This window comes from Pleurodeles waltl, chromosome 6 (genome assembly GCF_031143425.1).
Source record: "Pleurodeles waltl isolate 20211129_DDA chromosome 6, aPleWal1.hap1.20221129, whole genome shotgun sequence".
Taxonomy (NCBI): domain Eukaryota; kingdom Metazoa; phylum Chordata; class Amphibia; order Caudata; family Salamandridae; genus Pleurodeles; species Pleurodeles waltl.
This window is the reverse complement of record NC_090445.1, coordinates 1,430,239,135-1,430,257,892: the sequence shown is the minus strand read 5'-3', so window position 1 is coordinate 1,430,257,892 and position 18,758 is coordinate 1,430,239,135.

Genomic DNA, 18,758 nt, shown 5'->3' with positions numbered 1-18,758 from the left:
ATGACCAGAGAGGACCCCCAAGCGACGGCGACCAAGTGCCCACCCTGGGTTCACTGCACCCCTCCTCGACGACGCCTGCAGAGGGAATCCCGAGGACCCCCCTGACCGAGACTGCCCTAAACGAAGATAACCGGCACCAAAGGGCCCACTATACCCGCAGCCCCCAGGCCTTGGAGAAATTGACACACAGTGTAGCGACGATCAAAAAGTGGCCCTCTTCTCTGATCAACCAGTGGTGTCCCCGAGACACCCCCCAGACCTCGCCTGTAGCACCTGAGTGACTCCCGGGGTCTCCTCACAGAGTTTCATTGGAAACCCAACGTCCTGTTTGCTCCTTGCACCCGGCCGCCCCGGTGCCACTGAGGGTGTGGGATTGGTGCCTATTTGGAGCCCCTACAGTGCTCCTCTAATCCCCCCCTGGTCTGCCCTCTGAGCCGCAGGTACTTACCTACTGGCAGAACGAATTCTGAGTACCCCCTGTCTCCATAGGTGCCCACGTTAAAATTGCTCAACTTTGACCTCTGCAGCCGGCTGGCCCCGTGTTGCTGGTGGTGGGTGTTTGGGGTCGACTTGAACCCCCAACGGTGGACTACCTATAACCCGAGACTGAAACTGTAAGTTGTGTACTTACCTCTAAAACTGTACCTTAATTTCTTCCCCAAGGAAGTGTCCTGAAAATGCACTATGTCCACTTTTGAAATAGATATTGTCTGTTTATTTGAAAACTGTTTTCTTTGCTAAAGTGAAACAAAATTTAATTGATATCTTTGGTGAGTATGTATCTGCAACAGTAATTAGTTCTGAACTGAATCTTGTGGTTCCAGTAATAAAGTAACAAAAGAATATTTTTCTATATAAAATCCTATTGGACTGGAGTTAAGTCATTGAGTCTGTGTCTCGTCTATTGCTTGTGTGTGTACAACAAATGCTTAACACTACCCTCTGTTAAGCCTAACTGCTCGACCACACTACCACAAATAGAGCATTAGTATTATCTATTAGTGCCTCTGTCAAGCCTCTGGGGAATCCCTGGACTCTGTGCACACTATGGCCCTCATTACAACCCTGGCACTTGGTGCAAAAGTCGCGATAATACCACCAACAGGCTGGCGGTAATTACTGCCAAATTATGACCATGACAGAAAGATGTCAGGTAGACAGCCACTTTACCACACCGACCGCCAGGGCGGAAACAACAGCCACCACAGCGGTAGCCGCCTGCAGCCATGCAGAAGTCAATGTTCCGCCCACCGTATTAAGACACAGGAAACCGACAACTTTTCCGGGGCGGTACCAACGACATCAAAAGCCTGGCGGAAACTGAGCTCAGAAGTGAGAGGACTCACCATTGGAGACACAGGGAACAACCACACCGCCATGGAGCCGAGCTGCATGTCTTCCCCATGCTCTTCTACGTGCTGCTCCACCACGAACACCAACGGGGAAGACGACGACGGTGAGTACAACCGCCTAGCACACAAGGGAGGGGAGGAGGAAAAGAGAGTGACCCACACACGCACAACACACTCACCCCCCAACACCATACACACAACCAGATGCACAAGAAAACAAGTTATTCCCCCTAAATCGGCTGAATGATGCAATGACAAAATGAATTAACTAAAGTGAGTGTAATAAGATCAACAGTATAAAATTAACCTAGCCAATTTTACAGACATTTACAATTGTACAGTTCAAGGGACACTGCCAGGTCCTCAGTTTGCTTAGGCCACAGGGCAAAGTCCAAGGCCCCACTTGTCACCTGCATCAACACGGAGAGAACACTGCAGGGGCATCAGTTGGTAAATAGGCAGGCACCTCGGGGTGTGTGGGGCACCTCAGCCGGTGGATAGAACAATACCACTGGTTCTGGAGGGGGCAGCATGCCCTGTGCTTGGTCCTGGAGAGTGCAAGGCCACAGTCTCTCAAGTGGGTAACTTGCCCACATGTCCTGGAGGGGGGCAACATGCCCTGTGCTTGGTCCTGGGGAGTGCAAGGCCATAGTCTCTCAAGTGGGTGACTTGCCCACGGGTTCTGGAGGGAGCATTGTGCCCTGTGTTCTTGATTCTGGGGTTGCTGGGGATGGTGGGTCTCTTACCCACTTGTTCTGGAGGGGGCATTGTGCCCTGTGCTCTTGATTCTGGGGAGGCTGGGGTTGGTTAGTGTCTTGCCAACCGGTTCTGGAGGGGGATCGTGCCCTGTGCTCTTGATTCTGGGGAGGCTGGGGTTGGTGGATGTCTTACCCACTGGTTCTGGAGGGGGCATTGTGCCCTGTGCTCTTAATCCTGGAGAGGCTGGGGTTGGTGTGTGTCTTACCCACTGGTTCTGGAAGGGGCGTCGTGTCCTGTGCTCTTGATCCTGTGGAGTGCAAGGTCACAGTCTCTCCGGTGGGTGTCATACCCACAGGATTTGCAGGGGGCAGGCCGCACAGCAGCCCATGGAGGCAGGACTTCATACCGTCCGCCGACGGTGAGGGCTGCTCAGTGGTGGAAGTGGTGATGCTGAAGGCGCTGGTGGGGGGAAGCTCCAGCCCAGATGGCTGCACAACCATGGTTGGTGGTGGGGGCTCCATCAGAGTTCCTGTCCCAGGACCCTTGCCCTTCCTGCCTGATGGTGCTGGTTCCTTGGTCTTCCTGGCAGCAGCAGGGGCAGGCTCCTTGCTCTTCCTGGCATCAGCTGGGGAAGGCTCCTTACCCTTGAGGCTGCCTGGTGCAGTCTCCTTCACCCTCAGGACATGTGCCCTGGATCCTTTCCGACGACGAGCGGGTGTGGTGACTGCTGGGCCCGTGGACTGGGTGGCTGAGGTGCTTGGCTGGGTTTTTGCCACCCTGGCCAGATGTGCAGGACAGGGGGGAGGGTAGGGAAAAGGTCAATGGTGGATAGGAAAAGCTTTTTAGGGACATTGGGGGGGAAGAGGGAGAAGGTTTGGGAGTGGAGGAAGAGGGAGTGGGAGTGGTTGTAGGAGGTTTCTGTCTGCTGATTTCGGGTGCAGGTGCATGGGCAGGATGCTGTTGTGAGGTGGATGGCTGTTGGGTGTCTGAGTGCTTGCGTTTGTGTACTTTAGGAGGGGGGACAGACACAGTGGGAGTGGACACAGGGGACGGGTGCATGGCTGTTGTGGAGGTGTCTGCCAGTGAGGTGTGTGTTCTGCTAGGAGTGGTGGTGATGTTGGTAGTGGATGAGGATGTAGTTAATGCAGGTGTGAGTGTAGACGGAACTGGGAGGGAGGTGGAGTAGGACGAGGAGGGGGAGACAGTGGAAATTGTGGATGTTGGTATGTCTGCATCTGGATGGTGTTTGTGTTAGTGCCTGTGGGATGATGTGTGGTGTGCTTGTGTTTGCCTGTGCCACTCTTGTGTGTTGTCTTGTGTGCATACTCGTCTGCCTGTGTGCTTCGGATAGGTTGGGGTCGAGGGGAATGGGACTGGGAAGTGGAAGTTGGAGGGTGGGGTGGAAACGGGGTCAGTGGCTGCCATCAGAGAGGAGGCCAGAGCCTCGATTGATCTCTGTTGGGCTGCCAAGCCAGTGTGAATGCACTCCAGGAATGCATTAGTCTGGTGAATCTGGGCTGCCAGCCCCTGGATGGCATTCACAATGGTTGACTGCCCTACAGAGATGGATCTCAGGAGGTCAATAGCCTCCTCACTCAGGGCTAACTGGGGCAGGGCCTGAGGTTCCTCGGGCGAAGGAGATGCCCACGTTCCTAGGTGAGCGGGCACAGGCAACTCGATGAGGGGCTGCTGGGAGGGCACTGCTGGTACAGGGGGGTGGCTGAACGTGTAGCTGTGGTGGTCACAGAGGAGTCCGCCACTACCAGGGAGCTTCCATCGGAGGAGGCATCTGTGTCTGAACAGTCCCCTCCAGTCTCCGACGTGGTGCTCCCGTCACCCTCCGTCCCACTGGTGCACTCACCGTCGGTGGACTCCGCTTCCTAGGTCTTGTGGGATTCAGCTCCCTCCGTCACCGGTGCCTCTGCTCCTCCACCAGATGATGGCAATGCACCTAAGGACAGGGTAACAAAACAAAAAGGGAGGGGAGAGACAAAGTATACACTGGGTCAATGGCTGCACCAACACCACCTTTGGCGTACACAGCATACTCACACACAGGGTACAGGCCTACGCACTATGCATTGCACTACCAGTGATATTGCTAGCCAGGATTATCCCTTCTGGACCCTAGCCACCAGGGGACCTACACTGCTTTGTCTGGCCTGGCCTAGGGGCACACAAGGACACACAACCATCACCTGTGGCTGCTGTGATGCCCTCAAGCACCCATCCAGCTCAGGATAGGCCACTGCCAGTATGCGGGCCATCAGTGGGGTCAGGGTTTGACGGCACCCCTTCCTCGTTGGGAGGCCATCCCCAGCTGGGCCTCCGCCATCTTTCATACTCAGCGTCTCGGGTCCTCCCACAGTTTCCGAGAGTGGGTGCTCCGCCTGCCATAGACCCCCCGGGTCCGCACTTCCTTGGCGATGGCACAACATATACCCTTCTTTTGATGGGCGCTGACCTGCTTATGGCATACACACAGAAAAATAGTATTAGTCAGACAGTCCTGCCTGTTACACTTATGGCCCACCATACCCCTTCACATCACAATTTACACACACATAGCCCAGCACACAACCTGTACGCCACCCTGGGGACATCGACCCACCCCTTTACACGATGCCTTCACACCCCACTCCATGCATTCCCGCGCATAGAGCAAAATCAGTCACGTATAACAGACATGAATACCCTCCAGTTACTCTGGATTCCAGAATTCACCTCCAGGTCCCCCACAGATGTTCTTAATCGCTCTTCGATCTTAAGAATCATAAAAGCCTTACCGGATCTTCAGTTTGTAGCCTCGGAGGACCTGGCAGCTATAAAATTTATCCAAGCAAGAGGCAACCAACACACGGATCCAACACTCACCATCTTCTCAGCACCAGATATCCCAAAGCGGATCTTGAAAAGAAAGGACCTATTGAAAGCCTGGGGCATTGAGGTAACCACCTACAAAGGAGACCGCTACCCAACTCCGTTACTAGCCTCACAATACCTGGGAACTCCCAAAGGCACATGGTCGGTTCTGAAAGGAGTACATCAGGCCGGCAGACCCATTGAAGAAAGGTGTAGTGAGGAGAATCCACCTAAGCACCCGCTGACAGTCCAAGTATGGAGAGAAGAAGGGAGGGAAAGAGTGGTCTTGGGGCAACAAAAGTATCCAGAAAGGGAACGGGTAGCGACGGTTTTACCCCCAAGACCGATGGGCAACAATTAAATTGGTAAGGATCAACCCGCACACGGCATTTTATCCATTTGCTCCTGGAACGTCGGTGGCCTACGGTCAAAACTGGAGGATCCTGCAGTAATAAATTTTTTCAGCTCCTTCGACATTTTACTCATACAGGAATCCTGGGCAATGGAATCAATACCAATAATCGGATTCATGGAATATCTTAGCCCAGCAACGAAAACAAATAGGCTTGGAAGGCCAAAGGGAGGCCTTGCCATTTATGTTAGCACCAGCCTTTTGGTAAAAATATCTGAGTATAAGGAGGAAGACCAACCTTTCCAATTTCTCCAGCTAGACGATTGGGGGAAAAACACTCAGGAGCCATTGATTCTGGTCAACACATACATCAATCCTAAAAATAAAAAAATTGAAGCAAACAAACTTTTAACTCAACTATTAAGGATAAAAGGTACAATAAAATCAGCATTCTGGTTAATGTCCGGCGATTTCAATCTCGGCTTATTCCACAACCCCAGTGAGGATCACATCCAAACAGTTGTAAGAATACCCAGCCAAACCCTCCCAAAAAAACTTAGGAAAGACAAAATTGGGGAGAGTTTCATACGCACCTGTGAATTAGTGGGCCTCTTCGCGCTAAACGGACGGAAGTGCCCGGATATTCCACCGGCATGGACAAGATTCTCCGGGAAGTCGGTCTCCTATCTAGACTACACTTTGGTGTCCCCTGCTCTATATAAATTAGTAAACACCTTTACCATCATGGACCGCGCGGAAAGCGACCACAAACCACAGGTATTTGGGATCTGTGCATCACCACAAAAACCGGAGAAATTGGCAGCCCTAAACGGGACACTAGGCACGGAAAATCTAAAGCGACTCAAATGGTCCTCTGACACCATTGAAAGGCAGGCAGAAGAGGCCCTACGGAAGCTAGAATCAACTATCACAAGTGGGGCAAAGTTGACAACAGTCTGGGAGAACTTTGCCCTCAACCTCATAAAAAAAGATTCCTTAAGTAACACGAGAAAGGGAGCACAATTGAATCACTGCCAAAGTTCACTTTTACCGCTGCCAGTGCGCAAAAGGAAAGCAGCAGTAGGTAAATTATTAAGGTCACTGCGTAAATGCCCAGATAATGGATCAATATTGACCGCCCTCAGAGAGCAAAGGAAATTGTATAAAAGGGATCTATGGACCTTTAAAAAAGGCCAACAGGAGGCCCTGTGGGCCAAACTACATTTTGCGACCAAAAGATCTGACTCCAAAAGATTCTGGAAAATCATCAATACAATAGACAATGGTGCAAAAGCAGGCAATAACGCAAACATAACAGAGGAAGTATGGGTATCCCATTTAAAGTCACATCTAAAAGAATTGACCATCGAAGAAGGCCCCCAAATGCAGTCACATATGATTGGTGGGGATCCCAACATCCCTGAACCTTTGAAATTTACGGCACCAGAACTATTAAAAATCATTGGAAAGTCACAAATGGACTGTGCCCCTGGCCCCAATGGCTTACCGCAAGCACTATTTAAACAAGACACAGAAAGATGGGCCAATTTCCTGGCAGCAATGTTTAATGACGTGATCAAAACAGGCATTGTCCCGGCATCCTGGAAAGGCTCAATAATCCACCCCATATATAAGGGTGGGAGCGCGCTCTCCCCAAGCAACTACAGACTAATCGCTCTTTTAGACGTTGACCTCAAGTACTTTTCCTGCTGTGTGCTAAAACATCTAGAAGCCTGGATTACAGAGAACAATATTCTACCCTTTAATCAAACCGGGTTCACCAAGCACCAAGGAACATTAACAAATCTTATGGGGCTAGGCTTCATCATAAACAGAGCAAAAGCAAAGGGGACTCCAACTTATTTATGTTTTGTTGACTTTAAAGCTGCTTTTGACTGTGTCTCCCGCGGCAAAATGTGGGCCAAATTACTACAGTGGGGGCTGCCACACTCTATTTTAAATGCCATCAAAATTATATTCTCTGATACTTGGGTAAAGGTTAAATTGGGGGAAGGCTCTCACCTATCCAGGGCAGTCAAAACAACAGTGGGGGTGAAGCAAGGCTGTGTATTGGCTCCAACACTCTTCAACCTGTACATAGCAGATCTCCCCGCCAAGTTAAATGGTCACTCATCCCACTCTCCATCACTGGGCGGTCAACAAGTATCCAACCTACTATATGCAGATGACCTACTACTGATCAGTAATACCAGAATAGGCATGCAGAAATTGTTAAAGGCATTAGAAGAATACTCAGGTTCTAATGATTTAGAAATTAATCATAAAAAATCTAAAATGATTACCTTAAACCGCAGCGCAGGCCAACCACCCAAGGTAAATGGCATATGAATGGGAAAACCCTAGAGGAAGTAACATCATACAGATACCTAGGATTGGTGGTGGATGCTAGAGGTAATTACATGCCACAAAAAGAGGCTATAAAAAACAAGACGCAGGCCCTTACTTACGCCTTTTGCAAGCTAGCAAATTCAATCTGTGGTCATGCTCTGAACCCATTAACAGCAGTAATGAGAGCGAAACTACTTCCAACTATCACCTATGGGACCGAAATAATGAGGGGGATGGAAGTAGGTCTTCTGGATAAGCTTCTGATAAAAACATATAAGCGCGTTTTTCGGCTGCCCGGACGTGCATCGCCAGCCCAGGTCAGACTGGAATTTATGCTGGTCAAACAGTCGTTAGCCCGACCGGCAGCATACATTAAATGCTGCTACAAACCGAGCCGCGCTTCAAAAGGGTCTTTAGCCAATCTAGTCTGGCAGGAAATTATCCTAGAAAGAGGGAACCCCAACTACATAAGGTATCTAGAAAAAAGTAAGAATCTTTTGAGCTTAGATGAGGTATGGAACCGGTCTCTACCCATCTCCGCTTTCAATGAAGCAGTGACTAAAGCAAGTAAATTACAGAGCTTGTTAGAAGATAAGATCTCATTGGCCAAAAGGGAGCATAGTTGGTTGATCCTTAACTCCTACAAAACATTTAAAGAATCACCACTGATGGCTGGCTCCTACTCACGGAAAATAAAGCAATCCTTTCTCAGACTTAGGCTGGGTGAAGTCCCTACTTTAGACCTTTAGACCTCATGCCAAAATGGAAGAAGGAGCGGCAAGTAGGCTCCCGGGAGTGCCGTCTCTGTCATCTAGCAGATGAAAACTTGATGCATGTGGTCTGCATTTGCCCAGCCCTGGCGGCCGAAAGGAGACTCCTACTAAAAAAAGAATTTAACGGTTTAACAATTAGATCATGCAGACAAGCATTAATTGCAGCCTTTAACCCTCGAAATACAATATTGAACATTAGGCTGGTTCAATTTTTGGAAATTTTCACTCTAAAAACCACAGCCTCTCGAAATAACCAACTCAGAGGGAGGGCGGAAACGATAGCGAAATCCTTATAACCCACTTTGAACATCTTAAAGAAGGGAAGGCTCCTAGGTAGTCCATTTGGTTGTTTAGCTTGTGTCATAATAAAGTCTGGTACCAACAACCAGACTTAAGTAGGGGTAAATAAAATCGATAGAAGGCCTCTTCCCACTTTGTCCCATTTTTACCAATACCTCATTGGGCTGTCACTGTTTTCTTTATATTTCTTTGTGGAAGGAAACTTTATATACCATTTCATTTTAAACAGAAGATTTTATTTTGCGTTGTATTTTTCTTACCTTCAATAAGTTTGTTCTGTTGCCCTATTATTAATGCCTTATAGCACTAGTATGTTTTTTTCTTAAAATTTTTATGTGGAAGGAAATTTTACTTACCATTTCACCCTAAGCCAAAGAACTGTAATTGTCTTTTTGCACTAAAATTGTTCTGTTAAATGTTTACGTGGAAGGAAATGTTTATGGTTTTAATTAACTAATAAACTTGTTTTTACTACTACACTCCATGCATTCATGCCACATGCATTGTGCCCACAGTGTACTAACCTGTTGGTCCGGAGGCCCATACAGCAGTCCTTACTGGGGAAGGACCCATCCACCAGTTACTCAAACCCCGCCGAAGTGAAGGCAGGGGCCCTTTCCTAAGTAACACGGGCCATGATAGGTTCCAGACACAGGTCACAGCAGCACATCCAGTGTAGGTCCTCTCCTATGGAACATCAGGTAACAAGTGAGGAATATGATAGAAATTGGCAGTCACGTTCACAGCGGTGCATACCGTCACCGCCGGCGTACATCACCATTGGCCACTGTACCCCATAGGGCTCAATTATAACCAATGAGGAGTTGCACGGCGGCTCCCGACCTCCTCCCGCAACGGCACACAACGTCAGCGGAATTACCTCACTTCCACCTGTCCCTCCACACAGGACAGGCGGATGCCATTTTAGGGGGGAGGGGGACAGGCCCTGGATAATTACTGCATCACTGTTTAATTTTGGACATACAGGACAATTCTCACTGACCCATTACAATTTGACAGCATGCATCGTGCTGTTGTAGCCCCATTGTTCAGTTTGTGACCTGCTCCTCATTCTTTTTTCCCTTAGATTGCTACAGCTGCGGAGGAATAGGAGAAGGAGACACACCCCCGTGTACAGACACCTGGTGGACTTGGCAACAATGGAGGACAGGAGCATCATCCTCACCTATAGACTTGACAGGGCCACAATCACAGAGCTGTGTGCCCAATTGGAGCCTGACCTAATATCTGCTATCCGTCACCCCACTGGGATCCCCCTCTTGTGCAAGTTCTATCAGTGCTCCATTTCCTGGCAACTGGTACTTTCCAAGTGACAGTGGGCTTGGCAGCAGGAATGTCACAGCCAATGTTCTCTATAGTGCTGACCAGAGTGTTGCCTGCCCTGATTAAACACATGTGCAGCTACATTGTATTTTCCCAGGTGGAACATTTGGCCAAAGTGAAGGCTGAATTCTATGCAACTGGACATATCCGCAACATAATTGGTGCGACTGATGGAAAACATATTGCATTTGTCACCCTCCTGTCAAAATGAACAGGTGCACAGAAATCGCAAGAGTTTTAACTCAATGAATGTACAGATGGTGTGCTTGGCGGACCATTACATCTCCCACGTGAAAGCTAAGTATCCTGGGTCGGTGCATGATGCCTTTGTCCTGAGGAATAGCAGCATCCCAAATGTGATGGCCCAACTACAGAGGCACAGGGCGTGGCTAATAGGTGAGCCCTGGTTCCCACCCAGTAGATGTTGGGGTATGGGTATGGTGTGGGCCATATGGGATAGTGTGTGGCTAAATGTTGTTCCTCAATATCTGCAAGTGACTCTGGTTACCCCAACCTATCATGGCTACTGACCCCTGTGAGGAATGCCAGGACAAGGGCAGAAGAACGTTATAAGGAGGTACGTGGGCAAACCAGAAGGATAATAGAGAGAACATTTGGCCTCCTGAAGGCTAGGTTTCGGTACCTCCATCTGACAGGTGGATCCCTGTGCTACTCACCCAAGAAGGTCTGCCAAATAATAGCGGCATGCTGTATGTTGCACAACCTTGCCTTAAGATGCCATGTACCTTTTCTGCAGGAGGACGAGGCTGGAGATGCCGGTGTGGCAGCAGTGGACCCTGTGGACAGTGAGGATGAGGGAGGCAGAGGATGAGGATGAGGACAACAGAACAGCAGTGATCAGACACTATTTCCAGTGACACACAGGTAAGACAGTGTTACTGCACATTTCATTGTCATTAGTTTTAAATTATTTGGCACTGGCTTGTTGTTATTTCCCACTTCTATGTCCACTTACTGTACCCTTTGGCAATTCATGTAACAGATTTTGGTGTCTCACAATAGCTCCTGGTGTGATCACTGCAGCCAACTACAGGTCTTTCAAATGTGCTAATTTAGTGTACAGTTGAAATGCAATATTTGTACATGATTAAACCTATACATACTTAAAAAATGTGACATACTGCATACTCCTATTTTTTCAAGGGTGTTTATATAAGTGCTAAGAAAAAGAGGGGCAAGTGCAAAGGGATGGGGAGATGATGGAGCAAATTCCAGCGCATAGTTCCAATCTGTAGCACAGGTGCATTGTTCATGGGGACATAGGAAGAGAAGCAATGGCAGTTCAAGGTGGACAGGGTGACAGAGTGGGACACAAGTGTGACAATCAGGAGAGTCTCATTTCCTGGCGGGGCTCTCCGCAATAGTCTCTGGCTTCTGCCTGGATCACAGGAAACGTTTGTGTGGTGGTTCTCCTTCTGCAGGGGGAGGGGTGCTGGTGGCCTGCTGGGCCTCCTGTCCACTCGCGGCAGCAGAGGTGGACGGCAGTTCATATGTCTGGCTAGTGGCAGGGTCCCGCTGTTGAGAGACTGCCTCCCTCATTCCATTGGCCATGTCTGCCAGCACCCCTGCAATGGAGATCAGAGTGGTGTTGATGGCCTGCAAGTCCTCCCTGACCCCTTGGTACTGTCCTTCCTGCAGCCGCCTGTTCACCGGCACTTTGTCCAGGATCTGGCCCATTGTGTCCTGGGAATGTTGGTATGCTCCCATGATCTCTGCAAGTGCCTCCTGGATTGATGGTTCCCTGGGCCTGTCCTCCCACTGGCGCACAGCACTCCTCCCAGTTTCCTTGTTGTCCTGTTCCTTTGTGCCCTGAACCGTGTGCCCACAGCCCCTGACCCCAGGTCCCTGAAAGTCATGGTTCGAGGTGTGCCCTGGGGTCCCTGTAGCTGTGGACACACTGCTGATTGACGTGTCCTGGGGACAGAGGTGTGGGTACGCTGGGTGAGTGCTGTGGTGGTGTTTCCAGATGGGGGAGGCTCTGTGGTTGTCTGTGACTGGTCTTGGGTAACTGACTGTCCGGAGGTCCCTGATGGGCCAGGTTGGTCATCCAGATCCATGCGACCAAAGTTGCTGTCATCACTGTGGGCCTCTTTAGTTGGGGGGACTGGATATTGCTGGCACCTCCTCACCGGTGACATTGGCTGGGATACCTGTGGGAATGTAAATTATGTGTTATTGTTTCTGTGTCTGACATATTGTGAATCAGTGGCTTGCCCTATTTGGTTGGATTTGCCCTGGCAGCTTTCACTTGTGTACGTTGGTATGTGGTGGGGTAGCTGATTCTCTCTAGTGTGCATGCTTTAGTGAAAGGTGTCCATGCAGGTCTTTGAGTGGTGTCCATGCATTGGTATGGCATGCAGGGCTTGGCATTGGGATGAGTGAGATGTGATGGTGGGGTGTGTAGCAAGTGGTGGAGTGATGGGAGTGAGGGTGGGGGTATGTAATGGCATGCAGGTAGAGGGGTGATAGCAGTAGAGAGTTGACTTACCAGAGTCCTGTCCTCCTCCGACTCCGGCCAGGCCCTCAGGATGCAGTATTGCCAAAACATGCTCCTCCCATGTTGTTAGTTGTGGGGGAGGAGGTGGAGGTTCACCGCCAGTCCTCTTTATGGCGAGCTGGTGTCTTGCTGCAATGGAACCTACCTTTCCCTGTAGGTCTTTCCACCTCTTCCTAATGTCATCCCTGGTTCTTGGGTGCTGTCCCACGGCATTGACCCAATCCATGATTCTCCGCCATAGCTCCATCTTCCTAGCTATTGATATCTGCTGCACCTGTGCTCCAAATAGCTGTGGCTCTAAGCTGATGATTTCCTCCACCATGACCCTTAGCTACTCCTCTGAGAATCTGGGGTGTCTTTCTGGGGCCTTGGGTGTTGTGTGAGGTGTGTAGGTGAGGGTGTGTAGGGTAATGTGTTGGGGTGTGTGATGTGGGGTACGTGAGTGGTGTATAGGTGTGAGTGGTGTGTGGCTCTGGTTGTGTCAGTAATCTTGGTGTCTCTCTGGTGGCAATTGTTTATTGTTGTAAAGGGTTGTGGGTAATGTGGGTGGGTGTTTTATAGTGGTGTGGTACGTGTATGGGTGTCAGGTGTGTGTTGTTTGAATTGTCCAATGTGGTGGTGTTTTGTTTGTGTGTGTATTTTAAGCGTGGCGCTATGTACCGCCAATGGTTTACTACCATTGAATGTCCGCCGTGGTGATTCGTTGGTCATAATGGGGTGGGCGTTGTTCTGTTGGCGTAACAGTGTGGGTTTTGATACCGCCACTTTATCACTGACCTTTGGTGTGGCGTATTTGTGTCTGTGGCTGAATAGTGACGGATTGGTGTGTGTGTGTCATAATGGTGAACGGATATCCGCCACGGCGGCAGTATGTTGGCGGCCGTCAGAGTGGTGGTAAATCATAACGAGGGTCTATATCTCACTTTGAAATAGTATATACGGAGCCAGCTTCCTACATTGCTGGATCAGTGGTGGGGTCTACGACTTTGCATTTGCTGGACTACTCAGCCAATAGCTGATCACATGACTAAATTCCAAAATTGCCTTTAGAAAACTGATTTTTGAATGTGACTATTTTTCAAAAGTCCTGCTGGGGCCTTGGTTAGGTCACCTTAGCACTTCTTTTTAGATTTAAAAGTCATTGTAAGCTAGGGATTAGTAATTAGAAGTAGTTTTAGTTCCTAAAAGTAATCCCCAACTTTAGAAACAAAATGAATAGTTCAGAGGACATGGTGATGGGACTCAACCTCACCCCTTACCTCCATCTTGGGATGGGAGAGTTAAGGAGTCTCTGCCACCTCAGAAAAATCCAAACAGGTTCCAACCCTACCAAGATCAAACTCCAGGAGCTCTTGGCAGACTATGCAAGGGACCACCCTACTGAGGAGGAAGACCTCCCCTCAGATGGGGAAGAGGTTAGGGGTCAGGAGGTAGAACTCCCCCCTCTTAACCTAACTAGGGAGACCAGGGTTCTAAGAACCCTTTCTCCAAAGATAGTACTCACATGATCTGGATCTTCCACAGGGGAATCCAGCTCCTATGATCACATTGAGGGCAGCCTCAATGATGAGGACATCCTTTTGGCAAGGAGGCCAAAAGATTAGCTTTGGAGAAACAGCTCCTGGCTACAGAAAGGGAGAGAAAGGAAATGGGTTTAGAACCCATAAATGGTGGCAGCAACAAAATAACAAGGGACACAGAGTATTCTGACACCCCGAAAATCCCTAAAGGGTTTGTCCCCAAATCTGAGAAGGGTGATGACATCACCAAGTGGTTCATAGCCGTTGAGAGGGCCTGTGGATCCAGAAGATTTAAAAAAGTGTCATTGGGGAGCTCTCCTGTGGGAACTGTTTACTGGTAAGTGTAGGGATAGGCTCCTCACACTCACTGGTGCAGATGCTAAATCCTATGACCTCACAAAGGCTACCCTGATTGAGGGCTTTGGATTCACCAATGAGGAGTATAGAATTAGGTTCGGGGAGGGGAGGTCACAAAACCTCAAGCCAGTCCTGGGTTGATTTTGTAGACTTCTCAGTGAAAACAGTGGATGGTCGGGTAACTGGAAATGAAGTGCATGACGATGATGGGCTTTATAATTTGATTACGAAAGAACACATTTTAAGTAACTGCTTCAATGAAAAGTTGCATTGATATCTGGTAGAACTAGGTCCAATTTCTCCCCAAGAATTGGGAAAGAAGGCAGACCATTGGGTCAAGACTAGTGTAACCAAGACTTTCACTGGGGGTGACCAAAAGAAAGAGGTTACAAAGCCTCCCCATGAGAAAGTGGGTGACGCTCCTAGAAGTAAAGAAAAGAGTCCTCTGTAGGCCCCCAAAAACCTGTCCAGGTGGGTGGGCCCCAAGACACATCCCAAAATAAAAATGGGTGGCAGGGATGCCACTAAGGCATGGTGCCACAACTGTAGACAGACAGGGCACCACACCAAGGACACGTCTTGTCCCAAAAACAAACCCCCTAGCAAAATCCCAGGGGTGACCAGTGTAGCCATTGGGGATGACTCCTAAGATGAGGAGGTCCTGATAGCCTTCAACTGAAAAATGGACCCAACAGGTGAGTTGGAGATTCCAGAGGGAAATAGACACTTCTACCACCTACTGGTGAATAGAATCCCAGCCACTGCCCTGAGAGACACTTGTGCCAGTCACACTATTGTGCATGACAGGCTGGTGCTCTCAAACCAGTACATCCCAGGTGAGACTGCCAGAGTAAGGGTTAGCCCAGACAAGGTCACTCATAGGCCTGAGGCTTTAGTACCCCTAGAAGTGTATGGGACTTTTAGCTGGAGAAGGGTGGTAGTCGGTACAGACCTCCCACTTGATTGCCGCCTTGGAAATGACTACCCAGAGGTTAGTTAGAGCTGGAAAGAGAAACTAGTCCAGTACCAGCCCTCTCCCAAGGTTCTGGAGGTACTGCCCCTAAAGGTAGGCCACAGAAGAGAAAAAAGGGAAAACAGTGCAGGAAAGGTGGAAAACCTTTAGCCAAGGTTCCAGTAGGCCCAGGAGATTCCGCTTCAGTAGGGGAAAACTCCAAAAGGGGCACTGGTAAATTCCAACCTGACCCACAAGAAGTCTTGACTAGTCAGGTAACTGTTAAGCATGAGTGGGTGGCTCCTCAGCTAACAGATGAAAGAGTGGAAGAAGGGTTTTTAATAGAAGAGGTAGCAACTCCCCACTCTACCACAGCAGACAGGCACCCTGGACCCAAAGAAGCCTGTAACTTAGCCACTTTCCTTGTTGGTGAAGAGCTAAAGGTGTGGTTCAGGGCACTGACAGCTGTCAGTGGCCTCTGGTGGGTGTTAGCCTTTATGGCTGCACTGTACTTGGCATGGTGGTCTGTCTGCATGCCAAACAGCAAGTTAAGCCCCTGACCCTGTTGGTCATGGTGGGGTTACTCCAGTTCTGGGTAACCTCTTTGGTTAAGGTAGGGGTGATCCTGGCTAAGCTAAGATTAGCAGAGGGGAATACCTCTAACCCCATAATAAAAAGAATGGGTGAAGACACTAGAAACACAGACAAGAGGCAATTCAGATTGGGTCCTATCACTGTTGACGTAGGTCCATTCCCCAGAGGGAAGGACCTAGACAGGAGGATGTAAGGCAGAGTAGGCTCTGCAACAAAACAGCCTGTTACCCTGCTCTTCCTCTCCTGACAGACTAGGAAGACTCTCCCAGGTATGGCTGAGTCTCCTGGCCTGCGGGCTGGGGGTGGCTTGTGTGGGAAAATGGCCCTTGTTTCAGTTACCCACCCACTTTTTGGGTGATATTGATGCTGACTTGACTGATAGTGTGCTGGGACCCTGCTAACCAGGCCCCAGCACCAGTGTTCTTTCACTAAAAATGTACCATTGTTTCCACAATTGGCACACCCCTGGCACACAGATAAGTCCCTTGTAAAAGGTACCAGTGGTACCAAGGACTCTATGAGCAGAGAAGGTCCCTAAGGGATGCAGCATGTGTTGTTCTACCATAAGGGACCATTCACCTAACACAGACACACTGCCATTGCAGATTGTGTGTGTTGGTGGGGAGAAAAAGTTGACATGGCATCCCCCTCAGGGTGCCATGCACACAAAACACTTCCTGTGGCATAGGTAAGTCACCCCTCTAGCAGGCCTTAAAGCAGAAAGCACTATAACACGGGTAAGGGCATAGCTGCATTAGCAATATGCCCCTACACTGCCTAAGTCCATTCTTAGATATTGTAAGTACAATGTGGCCATATTAAGTATATGGTCTGGGAGTTTGTCAAAATGAACTTCACAGTTCCATAATGGCTACTGACGCCCACTGCCCGAGTCCAGGTGGCCCAACCTACCTGAGAGGACCCCCAGGCGACGGCAACTAAGTGCCCACCCTGTGTTGACCTCTCCAACCCTCCATGACGACGCCTGCAGAGGGAATTCCGAGGACCCCCCCTTACCGCGACTGCCCTGGACGAAGATAATCAATGCCAAAGGACCCAATGCACACGCAGCCCCCAGGCCTTGGAGAAATCAACACCTGGTCCCTTCATAGAGTTTCATCGGAAACCCGACGCCCATTTTGCACCCTGCACCCGGCTGCCCCAGTGCCGCTGAGGGTGTGGGATTGATGCCTACTTGGGGCACCTCCAGTGCTCCTCTAATACCCCCTGGTCTGCCCTCCGAGCCATGGGTACTTCCCTGCTGGCAGAACGAATTCCGAGGTGCCCCCAGTAAAATTGCTCACCTTTGACCCCTGCACCCGGCCAGCCCCGTGTTGCTTGAGGTGGTTGTTTGGGGGTGACTTGAACCCCCAACGGTGGACTACCTATAACCTGGAGATTGGAACTGTAAGTCGTGTACTTACTTCTAAAACTGTACTTTACTTTCTTCCCTCAGAAACTGTTCTGAAAATGCAGTGTCCACTTTTGAAATAGATATTCTCTGTTTACTTAAAAACTGTTTTCTTTGCTAAAGTGAAACTAAGTTTAATTGATATCTGTGTTGAGTACTTACCTGCAAGAGTAAATAATTCTGAACGGAATCTGATGGTTCTAGTAATAAAGTAACAAAAGACAATTTTCTATTTAAAATCCTATTGGTCTGGAGTTAAGTCATTGAGTGTGTGTCTCTTGTATTGCTTGTTTGTGTACAACAAATGCTTAACACTACCCTCTGAAAGCCTAACTGCTCGACCACACTACCACAAATAGAGAATTAGTATTATCTATTATTGCCTCTGTCAAGCCCCTGGGAAAGCCTGGACTCTATGCACACTATATCTCACTTTAATACAGTATATACAGAGCCAGCTTCCTACAAGCGTCACTGGAGCAATGAGGACAGGCTTCGCAGCTGCCCGGGTACATACAGGCTATCCCTTTGGGGGTGAGAGAAGTGTGATGTAAATAAATGAACTAGTTATACTTAAGATTAGCATATGGATTACGTCCAATTCCTGTCCATGAGCGTTGCATCTAGTGCAGTCTTCCTGTAACTCCTTAGCCTATGGAGCGGTGTACCACTGCCTGTACATAAAGTGTTATACAGGCAAGTAATGGCTTGTCTGCACTCCCATCTGTAAGTAATTTCTGCAAGAAATGTCTGGTCTCTGGTTCGTCTTGTGTCCTATGTCAGACCTGGTACGGATGACGTGCGAGGGTAGCATAAATTAGGAGAGAGCCTGGTGGAATACCATAGTTGTCCATCAGGCCTTCAAAGGTGTAGAGAATCTTGTAGTTGAAAAGGTCTCCTCATATGGTAAGGCCTGCCTCCATCCACTGCATCACATCTTGTCTCAGTCGGAGTGTGGTGCAACCCAGCCTCGCCCACAGGGGTAGGTCTGGTGCATAAGGGAAATATGTGCAGCACTTGGTATTGTGGTGCCCCAGCAGGCCTTGGCCACTTGCATAAGGATGTTCACATCTCGTTTATGAACCACCACCTCGGAGCCCAGTAACCACCTCAGTACCTCTGGTGGAGATGGTCCTCTGAAGTTGGGATGCTGCATAATATTACTAATAGTTCAGGGCCCTTAAGCCACCCTTGGCCAGTGGGGCGAACATTTTGGAGTATGTCACCCGTCGCCTCCCATTGCCCCATATCAGCGCAATCAAAAGCAAGCGTATCCCTATTAAAAAACCCTAGTTCAATGAGAGGAATGGGAGGAAAAGAAATATAGCAGTCAGGGAGTACCAGCATTTCGGAGGTGGTTATGCGCCCCCTAGGG